Source organism: Stegodyphus dumicola, chromosome 4, assembly GCF_044657685.1.
Source record: "Stegodyphus dumicola isolate Sdum_Otavi_A_Nest chromosome 4, ASM4465768v1".
In the NCBI taxonomy this organism is placed as follows: domain Eukaryota; kingdom Metazoa; phylum Arthropoda; class Arachnida; order Araneae; family Eresidae; genus Stegodyphus; species Stegodyphus dumicola.
In genome coordinates, this window is record NC_140771.1 from 49295594 (window position 1) to 49308277 (window position 12684).

Sequence of the window (12684 nt, forward strand, 5' to 3'; positions counted from 1 at the left end):
ATCAAGTGCGATTGTTATTCCTATTATGTTCTCTATCTGTATATGATGTTACTATCTATATTTGACTGAATCTGTAACTGCATATTTCATGCTGAAACTTTTAGTTCTTTTGCACATATTGTTGTGATACGTCCTAATAAACACATTATATGTCGATGTTTTGTAAAATGATGTTGCTAACTGTACTGTATGTGTACCATCAACTGGAGAACTTTACACTAATAATTTAGTAGTGAAATACTGCGACAGAATATGAGATCAAAAACTGATTAATAAATTACTTGTGTAACCAGCAAGGATGAAGTAGTGACAAGATTAAGAGCATTTTAAATTTATATACTGTTTTTAATTCATCATATTTTAATTTATAAACTATTTAGAGATTATTTTATATACAATATATTTACATGATGAGATATCAATATATATGATCAAAAGAATCATGAATTATAAGAGTTTCATTATTTCCAATGGCATCTATAGCAGCTTTCTTGTATGAAGTTGTTGCAATATTTTCAGTACTGCATGGACTTTTTCTTTTCTTTCTCGTAAAAAAAGAAATTCTTTTGTTTCCCTACTTTTTTATTTGTAGGTTCATAGTTCACCATTTTCAATTTCGGCTTTTCGTTCTTTAATTTTGTAATCACTTTATTCAGTGTGTTTTCAATATCTCCCAAAGTTATATTATTTACTGTTGTTGATGTTACAAGTTTTGATATGATACTCAGTTGATTTATAATATGGTGCTTGGTTCCTGATTTTTTTAATTTTTGTGCTGATAGATCAAGAAAGAGTTTTACATCATTTGATTCTTTAGTTTTAGCTGACTGTTCTCTATTAAGTAATCTTGTCTTTAAAATTATTGCATGTATATGTTTACAGACACTTCCTTTAATCGTGGCATCTGTGCATGTGCATACAAATGCATCGTTACAAATTTTGCACCATTTACAAACAATGTTACAATTAATGCATTGTGTATGTATTTGAGTAACAGTATATTCAAGAGTAGGGTCACTTTCTGAAATCACATGCCAAGAAAACTCATTGATTTCTGTGATATTATTAGCTGGAAAATTTATTGCTCTGTTGTGTCGTAAATTTGTTTGGTTGATCTTTGATGTGTTTGGCCCTTTTGTTGTTTTGATAAATCTCTGGAACCGTTTATCTTGCACCATATTAATAAGCTTTGCAATGCACCTATCAACCCTCTTGTTTTTCAATCCATCAAGATAAGAATAATTTAAAACTCGATGCAGTGCTTCAAGATGATTGTTAGTTGTGATGTTACATCTTTTTCTATAACATTTAGCCCACAACTCGCATCTGTTTGCATAATTTGAAGCAAAATAATTAGCAAACTTGTCTGTATCTCTATCAGCAAAGAGTTTGCTGAGGAAATCAGATATCAGTGCTTCAAATTCTTTTATATCATGACATTCAGATACTACATTTAAAAATTTCAAAACTTCCTTTCGCTTTGAGGGGATAATTGAATTTGCTGCTTGCAGCCATGCCTTTTTAACGTGCCAGGTGCATAGAATCCTAAATTTGGCATCACACATTACTGATGTCCATGCAGTATAATATACTGGTGCATCATCACTCATAAAGCAGTTTACAGACAGCAGTCCAACTTTGTCCCTAATACACTGAAAAAATTTTTGCATTGAACCTAAATTTATTCTATTGCTTAGGCAAAAAGCAGCAGGAAATCCTGAATTAAACTCGTCTATGACTAAAACTGTCGATAATTGAAAATCGTAAGCATTAGTCCCATGTGTGCTATCGATGCATATGCTATCGGATCCAAACTTTAAAAGCATATGCTTTTGAACATTTGTCATTATGATGATGCAGAAGTCACTAATTTCCAAGTGCTGATCTGCTGCTTCTCCTTGGAATTTTACAAAAAGAACTGAATTATCATCTAAACATTTCATTTTTTTCTATCCAGATCCTTAAACTGACAGCATCAGTTGGATGATATTGTTCATCATTACCAATACAGTAAGAATTAGAAATGTTATGTATGTCTTTTTTTGTCAATAAATGCTCCCTGTAAATGTCTTCTTTAATACTATTCCTTGTGGAATCTAATATTTTCTGTGGTGGAATGCCTTCTTTTAACTTACCTGAAAATATTGCATTTATATGATAATGTTGTATAATAATGTCTGTTTTATATTGAATTTCACAATCAAGTTCATAAAGAAACTTACCTGCAATCACTTCTCGCAAATCTTTTGTTAACGGCAAATGTTCTAGATCTACTGTGTGTCCCACGTGTGTTTGGAAATATAAAATCTTAATAATGCCATTACTGGTAACTTCAATAGTAGATGGACAGTGCCCCTCTATTTTGCAGGTACCTTGTGATTTTATAGCTCTTACACCTTTACTTTTAGAATTATAAAATCCAGATCAATTACAAAGGAAGTAACTCTTTTTCCCACCTTCTTTAAGAGTTATTGTACTTCTCAAAAAGTAAGAAATTTTTTCCCTTCGTTCTTCCTCAATTTTCCATTGTAAGAAATCTAAATTTGAAGGGTAAACATTAGCCTACATACAATATAAAAGCCCATTATAATTGTGAACTAGTTAATCTTTAAAACAAAATTACTAATTTAAAACTAACCAAAATCTTATTTTGGCACTTTAGCAGAATTTTTTTTCTCTTCAAGAAGAGGGACCTGTGTCTAATTGCTCTCAAAACTGATAGTTTTATTTAAAATCTACACTGAAATAAAGTTGCCTAATTTTAAGTCAGGGGCGTAGCTAGAGGAGGGCATCTGTCCCCGGGCACAGATTCGAAGGGGCACCAAACTGATGTTACGACATTTTAGAATTAAATGTTTTCCATCCATGGCAAGCAGTAGAGGGTGCGAAACCTTCAGTTGTCCCTGGGCGCTGAAAACCCTAGCTACGACTCTATTTTAAGTTGTACATTGGCATATTTTTCTTCCTATTTGACAGTTACTAGTACTCATGTTCCAGCTAAACTAGACTTAAAACATATTCCCCAAAGTTGTATAATAATGCAAGAAATTTATTCTTAAGAGACAAATTGTCATCAGACATTTTCCATAGCATGAGTGTCATCTGGCCTATGTCTAAAGTAAAAAAACATTGTAGCCTGTTTCTTGATAACTGATACAATGTGTATAGGTTATTAAAATTTTAAGACATTGAATAAATTTCTTTAAGTAGTTTTAAAATAACATATAATAAATTTTAAGCCTCATTTACATATAATAAAATAAGTGTCTATCATTATGATACTAAACTTACGATTGAAGGTTGCCACTTTAATAAAGATTTTAACAATTTTTTTATTAGGTCCACATTATTTTTGATATCTTCATCATACATATGCATTAAGAGATCCGTTTGTGTAATAACAGGAGTCTTTTTTTTTTTTAATGAAGCACTGAATTACATGTATAAATAATTATGTAGCAGTACATCTCTATATATGTTTTTATTATTTAGAAAATGTTTACTTCATATTTCAAATAGTTGAGGAAGAGAAATATTACTTAATCTTAATATTATTAATAATAATTATTATTTGAAATATTTTTACTGAAGAATAATGGGGGTTTATCAGGCTAACAGAAAAAAGCAAGATGCTAAAGAAATTATTCTGTTATCAATTATACTCACAAAAATAGATGTATTTTATTCCCCAACTTGATGAATGAATTTGCAAAAATAGTAATTTGTACTCAGTTTGGGGTAATTCAAATTAAAAACGTTTATCGCAGAAAATGCAAATTTCTAATATCTTACCTTCATATGTATTAAATGTCATTTCAACGGAGTTAAGAGTGTATCCATGTTGATCTCTTGCGTGATTTCTTAACTCTTCAAACGTTCTACATGAAAAATTGCAGGCATTAATAGGACATTTCAAATTTCCTTCAGCCACAACAGGTACTTTATGTACTTCCCGAATGTGTTCATATAAAACCTTTTTCTTTTTGTACTTTTTGCAGCAGTACATACATTCAAATACTGCTATCTTTTCATATTCCATTGTTATAACAAAAAGTTATGTACTACAATAGAAAATAAAAAACTTATTTTGTCATCAGAAATATTAAAAAAATGAATAAAAACTGTAGCATATATTAAAATATTTAATGTTTGACACAAAAAAAATGGTAGCATATGATATTAAAATATTTAATGTTTGACACAAAAAAATGGTAGCATATGATATTAAAATATTTAATGTTTGACACAAAAAATGGTATAAAATATTTAATGTTTGACTGAAACTAACACGGTTTGCTATTCTGAAACATTTTTTATTTTCCTTTGTTCAACAAAGGAAATTTCAGCTAAATTTATCTGTTCTCAAAAGGCAATATATGAAAAATAAATAGATTACAAAAAGTTTGTCTCAAAAATAAATACTTTACAATAATTTGTAATCACGTGTTTAATTACAAGCAAACAATATCTAAATTACCAATTAAAATATTTTATCAAAAAATTCTTTTAGCTCGCCAAAAAATATCACTGCAGAGCTCAGAAAACAAGCAACCGAAAATGGCAGGTTATCCTGTGGGGTAAATCTAAAACACCCCGCTTTTGACGTCACATGTGACGTGTACCGTTGACCAATCAAATTTTCCTGCCGAGTTGAAATTTAGTCGCTCCCGAAAATTAGGTCGAAATCGATCCACAAATATGTCAAGAAATCAGTGCTAATCCAATAGCGAATACCAACAAGTTAGCTTCAAAATGGATAATGATTCAGCTCCCCTTTATAGTAGCCTTAGTTAGAATAGATGGAGTAAGCATGACGTCACAAAATTGAAGCTGAGGAAGGATCGACAGCGTGACATCCCGACTGATCAGCCAGCATGGCTGCCGTGTAGCGTACGCATAAGACGAAAGGTTTGTTTGTAATTGTATTGAAACTGCTCAGCCAGATAAAATTGGTGAATGTAGTGAAGGATGTCAATCATTCCCGCTGCTACGCAGCTAATTTCATAAGTAAATGCCATAAACAGATATTTTAGTATTTCTATTATTCTGACTTTATTGCTACTCGCTATTAGTTCAGCATTGCTTTGTTGATCGTTTCGACCTGATTTTGAGAAATATGGATAGATGTGCTGCACTAAATTGTCAAATCATTCTAGAAATAACTTTAGGATGTTTTGTTTCGCAAAAAATGAAAAGAGACGAAGAAGAAGTAATTCTTTCTGGTCGAGATCAATGGATTTCGGTCGCAGGAGCGTGTTTTTGTGAGGTAGGTGCAGCTTCGTATTTTTTCATAGAATACAGTAAGACCCCGCTTAACGCGGGGGATACATTCCATCGAAGTAGAGCGTAATGCGAAACAGCGCTAAGCGAGGCTATCTTAACATGTAAATAATGGGGTTAGGGGAAGACGGATAAAAAATGGTTAGGCATTAAATTTAATAATGTTTTTTTAATAAAAATAAAATCAAACATTTATTTCTTACAAAAATAAAAGCAATATAAACGCATTTACTTTTAAAAACAAATAAAATTCTCAGTCAGATCATTCAGTCTATTCTGGGTTTCCAATTTTCTGCCTTTTTGTCAAGAAGGCATTATGATAGATTAGCTTAATGGCATATTGCGTTCAATTTCGTCGTCAATACATATAGACAGTCGTTTTTCCATTTCCTCTATAATGTTATTTCTAGAACGGGTAATTCTAATTGCAGAGCTTGACGTAGTTGCAGTTGCCGATGACAGTATTTTTTCTTTATTCTTAAGAATTGTCCTTATTGTTGAAGTTGCCAAAATCAATGCAGCACTAATTTGAGATTGACGTTCACCAGAATCTAATCTTCTAATCACTTGCATTTGAGTTTCCAGTGAAATGCTTTTTCTGGTTGCTTTCTTTTCTTGTTTTTTATTATCACCCATGATAAAAACTAAAGATCATAATATTTGTCACTGTATTAATCGTTATAGTATTATACAAATTTAAACTTACAATAATGTCAAAAAATGTTTCAAATGATAAAAATGCGTCCACAAAGCAAGAAACACAACTACACTGTTTCGGATATGTTATTTGGAAACCTAGCGCTGCGCACAATTTCGGAGAATCCCCGGGTTGAAATAAAAGAGCGCTAAACCGAAACAGCGCTAAACAAAACAGCGTTAAGCGGGGTCTTACTGTATTAGAAAAATTCCCTTATTATTTTTTCCCTTATTCTAACCTCCTTGGTTTTAAAATTTAATTCATATCTTCGAATTCATTCAAAGATGTTATCTAAATTATGATTCTGGTTTTTTTGTGGTACTTATCAATAAACAACAGGTTAAATACTCAAAAAAATGTCAGTACATATTTTTCTTTTATTTTATAATTGTATACTTCAATTTTTGTTAAAAAAAATTAATACACTATTTTCAGAAATTGCTGAGATAATTATTGTCCATATGTTTTAATGTTAATTATATTCTATATAACGTATTTTAAAGTATTTGAATTTAATAATATTCTAATTCTTTTAAATGTTGCTATGATGGTTTTTAATTCGATATTCAATTTCTGTAATATTTTAATCTAATTAAACGTTGGCCCAATGTTTTTATAGCGGTGTTTTTATTCTCTTCTTTGCTATATGAAAATAAGGTACTTTTCCGTTTTGCCGGCGAAAGCGATAAAATCGCCAATAATGGTACAACCGATGCCAAACGGAATATTCTCGCTGCTAACCTTTTACGCCTCATTTTCAAAACTTTTTCTTATCAGATTGATCGTTTCTTTCAATACGGGCATATAATTACATAGAATTTTTATCAGATAGTTCAGTTTTATGTCTAAAGCCATTTTCGGTAATTAAGTCAATTAGGATGCAATAACAGCGCTTACCCGAAGCCGAAAATATAGAAAATGTACAGTCAAGGGTTAAATTCATCAATTCTAATGAGAATGCATTAGCGAAGTAAAGCACTGCAGTTTTTACATAATTTGTGAGTAAGCTATTCATATGAATTGAAATAATTCTTTCATTTAAACTTGTATTCCAAATTAAGATTTAACTTGAAATTAATGTAGCTAATTACTGAGAGAATTAGATTTTTGTAGAGTAGTCTACGTGAGATGAGATCGCTTGGGGTCACGTGATATGAATCGGCGAATCAGGACGTTGAACCATGAAAGCATAGTAAATTCTTAAATTAATGTCTTTTTACAAATTAATTGTTTTTACTTGTTGACTTTTTATAAAATTTTAAGCTATATTAAAATGTTTATGCCTTCAAAAAAAAAAAAAAAGAATTCTTTAAAACTAACATTTTTTTAAATATTTTTATGTGTATACTGCATGTTGTCGCCAATAAAGTCTGCTTGGCGAGATTTGCGCCGGCCAAACGGAAAAGTACCGAAAGTAATAATAACCTTACTTTGGTATTTTGTATTCGTAGTAATTGTATTTATTTACACTTGCCTGCCATCTTAAAAAACGACATTTTCAACAAAAAATTAATCCATTACTTTTAACGATATTTATTTTTTTTTTTAAAGTTTCGAATACTTTACTATGCGTAAAAACAGCGTTTTTCAAGATGGCTGACGTTTGTAAAAACTGCGCCAACAGTTGCGCCCAACGAGGTTAGAATGGTGCCGCTCCTTGATTGCGCCAACGTATATCGCCAAAAATCCGTGCAACCGTCTACCAAAGTAGCACCTAAAATACATGCAAAATTACGGTTAAATACAATTTTAATATTAGAATTAAATGTATAAAAATTATTAAGGAGTCAAGTGTTTATCACTATGATGTATTATGAAATATAATTGAAATAAAATTCCCTTATAGAAATTGTGCTATAATACTCATCTATAATTTAAAAAAGCAGCACAATTTAGAATTTTAAACAAAACTTTCAAAAATTCGTTTTTAAATATTTTAATATTTTTTACTTATTTACACCAAAAAAAGCATAAAAATTGCAAGAGAAAATTGCATGTTTGAAATTTTCTATTAGTTCAGATTTAAAATATTATTTTCTAAAAGAAGTAGTTACAAATTTCCTAACAGCATAGGAAAAGCTAAAAAATATCCAGTCCTGAAAGCATGCAATAGCTTTACAATTATTTGGAATGTTAATTATGCTCGATAAATATGCTACATTTTTAAAAATCAATCTCAATTTCAAAAATAAAAACATGTAGAAATTCTAATTTGTGAAATGAGGCGTTACAACCAGCTTTTTCTTGACAATTATACACGCTGCAATAGGCAATCAATGTAAATTTCTGGAAGTCGTCCCTACTCTTCCGGATGTGATGAAGGTGACAGCCGGCAACGCCTCATACAAGGGAGAAAACCCGTTTGGGTTAGTCTATTTCTTATAAGGTCCATGAAAAATATTCCATTATGTGTTTCTTTGAGTTACGTCCAGTGACATTCTTTGCTTATAGTGCTTTGGTTTTGCTTATTTCCTGTATCAATGTGAATTTGTGGAATGTAACATAATATTCGCAATTAAAACAAACATAACACTATAAGAAAATATGTGGCCACGTTTTATCTGAATTGTTAAATCATGTTAATTTTAATCGATAAAACTTTATGATGCGTTTAGCTTAGCATCTGTTGCATCAGGTTCTTCTATTTACAATAAAATTAATGTAAAATTCCTTACCTGCTGCATCTTCAGTGTTCTCGACGCCAGGCTTCTAATAATCACGTTTTCCAGTAAGAGTTTCTATTACAATTAGCAGGCCATCTTGTCTTTCAATTATTTATTCAAAGAAAACGCTAATATACACTATTTACAAGGTAGGTGATAATTATTTTAAGACAGTACATTTTTAATTCTGAGTCTTTACGCTCCTCAGAGCGGTTCCAATCTCGACTGCTTCTCGGAACTTAATTACAGCAAAAGTAAAGGAAGAGATGCCCGCCACCTAGTGGCAAGAATGTGACATCCTCCCACCTTTTGATTTTACCTCGATAAGATGGGAAAATCAAAACAAAATTTATCAATAATCAAACAAAAATTCCAGTACAACTTTCACAAATATGAAAAGTAATAAATGCTCTAAAATTAATACTTACAAAGAAGGATTACACATCTAAACATTTTCTGCATTACATTCATACCATATCCAGATAACATGTTCCAATTGACTACTATTAGGACAATTAAATTTCTAAAATACTGAAAAGAAACAAAAATTAGTATAGCAATTTAAAAATATGTAACAGGTTTTGCAGTTTTACGTCCATATCTAGTTTGATAGTTCATATCACTGTCACACTTATCGGCAGAGTTTTTTCTGTTCATGGTGAAGTCACTAAACAAGTTAGGTCTATCAAGTTCGAGAGGATAAATACGTTTCACAGGTCTTAGGAGTTCACCCGTTGCAGTTTTCACTTTGACAACACGTACTTCGTTGTCTTTCCCAGGATATAGTTCTACAACACGACCTATTGGCCAATCTATTCTCTTCTTGTTGTCGCTGCCGACAAACACCAAGTCATTTTTGTTGATAGTCCGAGTAGATCGTTTAGATGGTTTTTGCACTAGGATAGCTAAATATTCATCACGAAATCTTTTGCGAAAATTTTCTCTTAAGTTCTGCAAGAACTTGTATCTTTTTGTCAGATTAATGGTATCCAGGTAGTCTAAGTCAGGCACTCCGACGTCGTGCACATCTTGTAGAAACACTGAAGGAGTTAGTGCCGTAAGATCATTTGGATCTTCTGAAAGGTACGTAAGGGGTCTTGAGTTGATTACTGATTCGATATCACAAAGTATAGTCAACATTTCCTCGTAAGAGACACAGGACTTGCCGAGAACATTTCTCAACATCTTCTTCACTGGTTGTACCAACCTCTCCCACCAACCGCTCCACCATGAAGCAGTTGGGGGATTAAACTTCCACTGTATTCTCATACTAGTTGAATGACATTCTATTTCTTTCCAATCTATCGATCTTAACAGATTTTCAGTTCCAACGAAATTAGTGCCATTGTCGCTGTAAATAATACTTGGACGACCTCTTCTGGCAATAAATCTCCTTAATCCCAAGATGAACGCATTTGTTGATAAACTTTCTATCAGTTCAAGATGTATCGTGCGATAGACCGCGCAAGTAAAGAGCAAGATCCATGCCTTTTTTCCTTTTCGTAAATAAAGAGGACCGGCTACATCGACTCCGGTCACTTGAAACACCAGAGCATCTCGAACTCGATCTTCAGGAAGAGGTGCTGGAACAGTCTCTATATTCTTTGCGCTATATCTTCTACAGCGAACACACTTCATAAGAACTTTACGTACTGTTTTTCTTCCTCTCAGGACCCAGAATTTCTGTCGAATATTGGCTAGTACGAATTGCACACCAGCGTGGGATAGTCGCAAATGGTAATCTAAAATTAACCTCTGAACTAAGTCATGATTTGAGGGCAATACAATTGGACAGAGAAAATTTTCTTCTTCCTCTCTTCTAGTAATCTTGGTCTTTAACCGAATAAGGCCATCTGAGTCAAAAAAGGTACAAAGGTTGCTAACTTTAAGTTCTTTGCCAAATGCTTCTATTTGTATTATCTTGCATATTTTCTTTTCTACAGTTTCTATTTCAGGGACCGTGAGTTCTCCTGATTGTTTAGAATCTGGTCTTCTGCAGTTGTTGATAAATCTGCATATCCAAGCAGTTATTCTTAACATTTTATGGTAAGATGAATATTTCTCAAAAAAATGTTCTACCCTTTGCGTATTTAGTGCAGAAATGACTGATTTCCTTTTTTCTGAATTCAGTATTTCCATGTCCGGTATTTCCCTGTGTCTAGGCCATTCTTCCTGATTTTTCTTCAGCCAGTCGGGGCCCTCCCACCATCTAACTGCTAAAAATTGTTTAGCGGTGCAACCTCTTGATGGGAGGTCAGCTGGATTTTTTGTTCCAGCAATATGTTTCCACGTTTTTGGATCTGTGAGTTTTCTAATCTCCCTGACTGGGCTGCCTTTGTGGAAAACAGAGACAGGATTTTTCCACAAAGACAGCCCAGACAATCTCTTCCCTTTGAATCCATGTCAAAACTGTTGTAGAATCCGTCCAAAAATGCGTTTCCACATTTTGCCATTGTAAACCATTTAAAACAGAAGAGCATAGTCTGGCACCTATCGTGGCAGCTATCAATTCCAGACGAGGGATCGTAATAGATTTTACGGGAGCTACCCTAGACTTCGATGCCAACAGATGAACTTCAACTCCAGAATTCGTCACAGTTCTCAAGAAAACTGCAGCAGCTTACTACTGGCATCATAGAATGTGTGAATGCTGCAGAACTTCCAATTTTCCTTGCTGGAATGTATCCAACGTAGGAGGGATATTTCTTAAAGAGATTTCTTATTTAAGAGAAAAAGGCTTTTATACCAATTCACAAAATTTTGTTTTGTAGTCTCGTCGACTTCAGTATCCCAAGAAATTCCTGTTTTCCATAGGTTCTGCAACAATACTTTAGGATACAAGAGAACAGGACTCACAATACCAATAGGATCAAATATTTTGTGTGTTACAGCGAGAATTGTTCTCTTCGTTATTATACCCATTTCAAAATCTTCTAGCCAATTCAGATTCAAAGTTAAATTATCTTTCTGAGAGTTCCATAACAGACCCAATACGGGTGAAATAGTTTCATGTTTCAAGTTATCTCCGTTATGTAACCAACCTCGAAGATTAAACTTTCCTTCATACATTATTTCTCGAGATTTTTCGATGAACTGGATCATCTCGGATTTTTTGTCAAAACTGGCAACAACGTTATCTACGTAGAAGCTACGCAAGAGTTTAGCTATTATCTCCGTATCATATGAAGAATTTTTCATGTACTTTTGTAGATGGAATTCTATAACAGCTGCCAAAAGGAAAGGACTACTCTTAACCCCAAATACTACCCTAGTATGACGAAATATTTTCGTTTTCCTTTCTTCCACATCATTCCACCAGAAAAACCGAAGCCAGTCTCTATCTTGAGGCCTTACACTGATCTGTAAGAAAGCCTTTTCAATGTCTGCTATAGCAGCAAACTTGCCTTCCCGAAATCTCAACAAAAGAGATGGAATTAGTTCTATCAAATTTGGTCCACACTCCAAACACTGATTTAGAGAAGGAGACGATTGTTTCCTCGCAGACGCATCAAACACCGGTCGAATTGGTGTTGAGCTATTTTCTTTGATCACCGGTCTATGCGGTAAATAATGTCCATAGTCAACCGCAATATTTTCTTTAACTTCTTCGATCACTCCTAAGTTACACCAGTCATTAAAAACTGCATTGTATGAAGAAAATAAATTTTGAGATAAAAGTTTCTGGGTGGTAGATTGTAGACGTTTCAACGCTAAATCCTTGTGGGTGAAGAGTGGTACATGATTCTCCGCCCACGGAAGTGCGACTTCATAACGCCCCTCTTCGTTTAGAGATACAGAATTTTCGAATTGCAATTTTGCTTGCAAATCCCTTTCCTCTCTAGCCTTTTTTGTAACTGGATCTGTTATTCCGATAACATCAAGCCTCCACAGTTCTGACAGCGTGGCATCAGAAATATGTAAAGATAACGAAAGCGTGGAAAAGGAATTTTCTATTTCATAATTGTCAGTGTTCGCTTTCCCCATGACTGTCCACCCAAGTCTTGTACTTACAGCAACTAATCTTCCCCAAGGAAGAACTTCGAT

At 33.0% G+C, this 12684-nt stretch overlaps 1 long non-coding RNA gene across 2 annotated transcripts in view; it reads left to right on the plus strand.

Moving 5' to 3' along the window:
• The first annotated feature begins 3422 nt into the window (after window positions 1-3422).
• The window catches only part of LOC146997542 (uncharacterized), a 39549-nt gene continuing 30287 nt past the window's right edge, over window positions 3423-12684 (plus strand). For both annotated transcript variants that reach the window (XR_015040647.1, XR_015040648.1), the window contains exon 1: window positions 3423-5266. This is a non-coding gene — a long non-coding RNA (uncharacterized LOC146997542). The remainder of the gene's footprint in view (window positions 5267-12684) is intronic.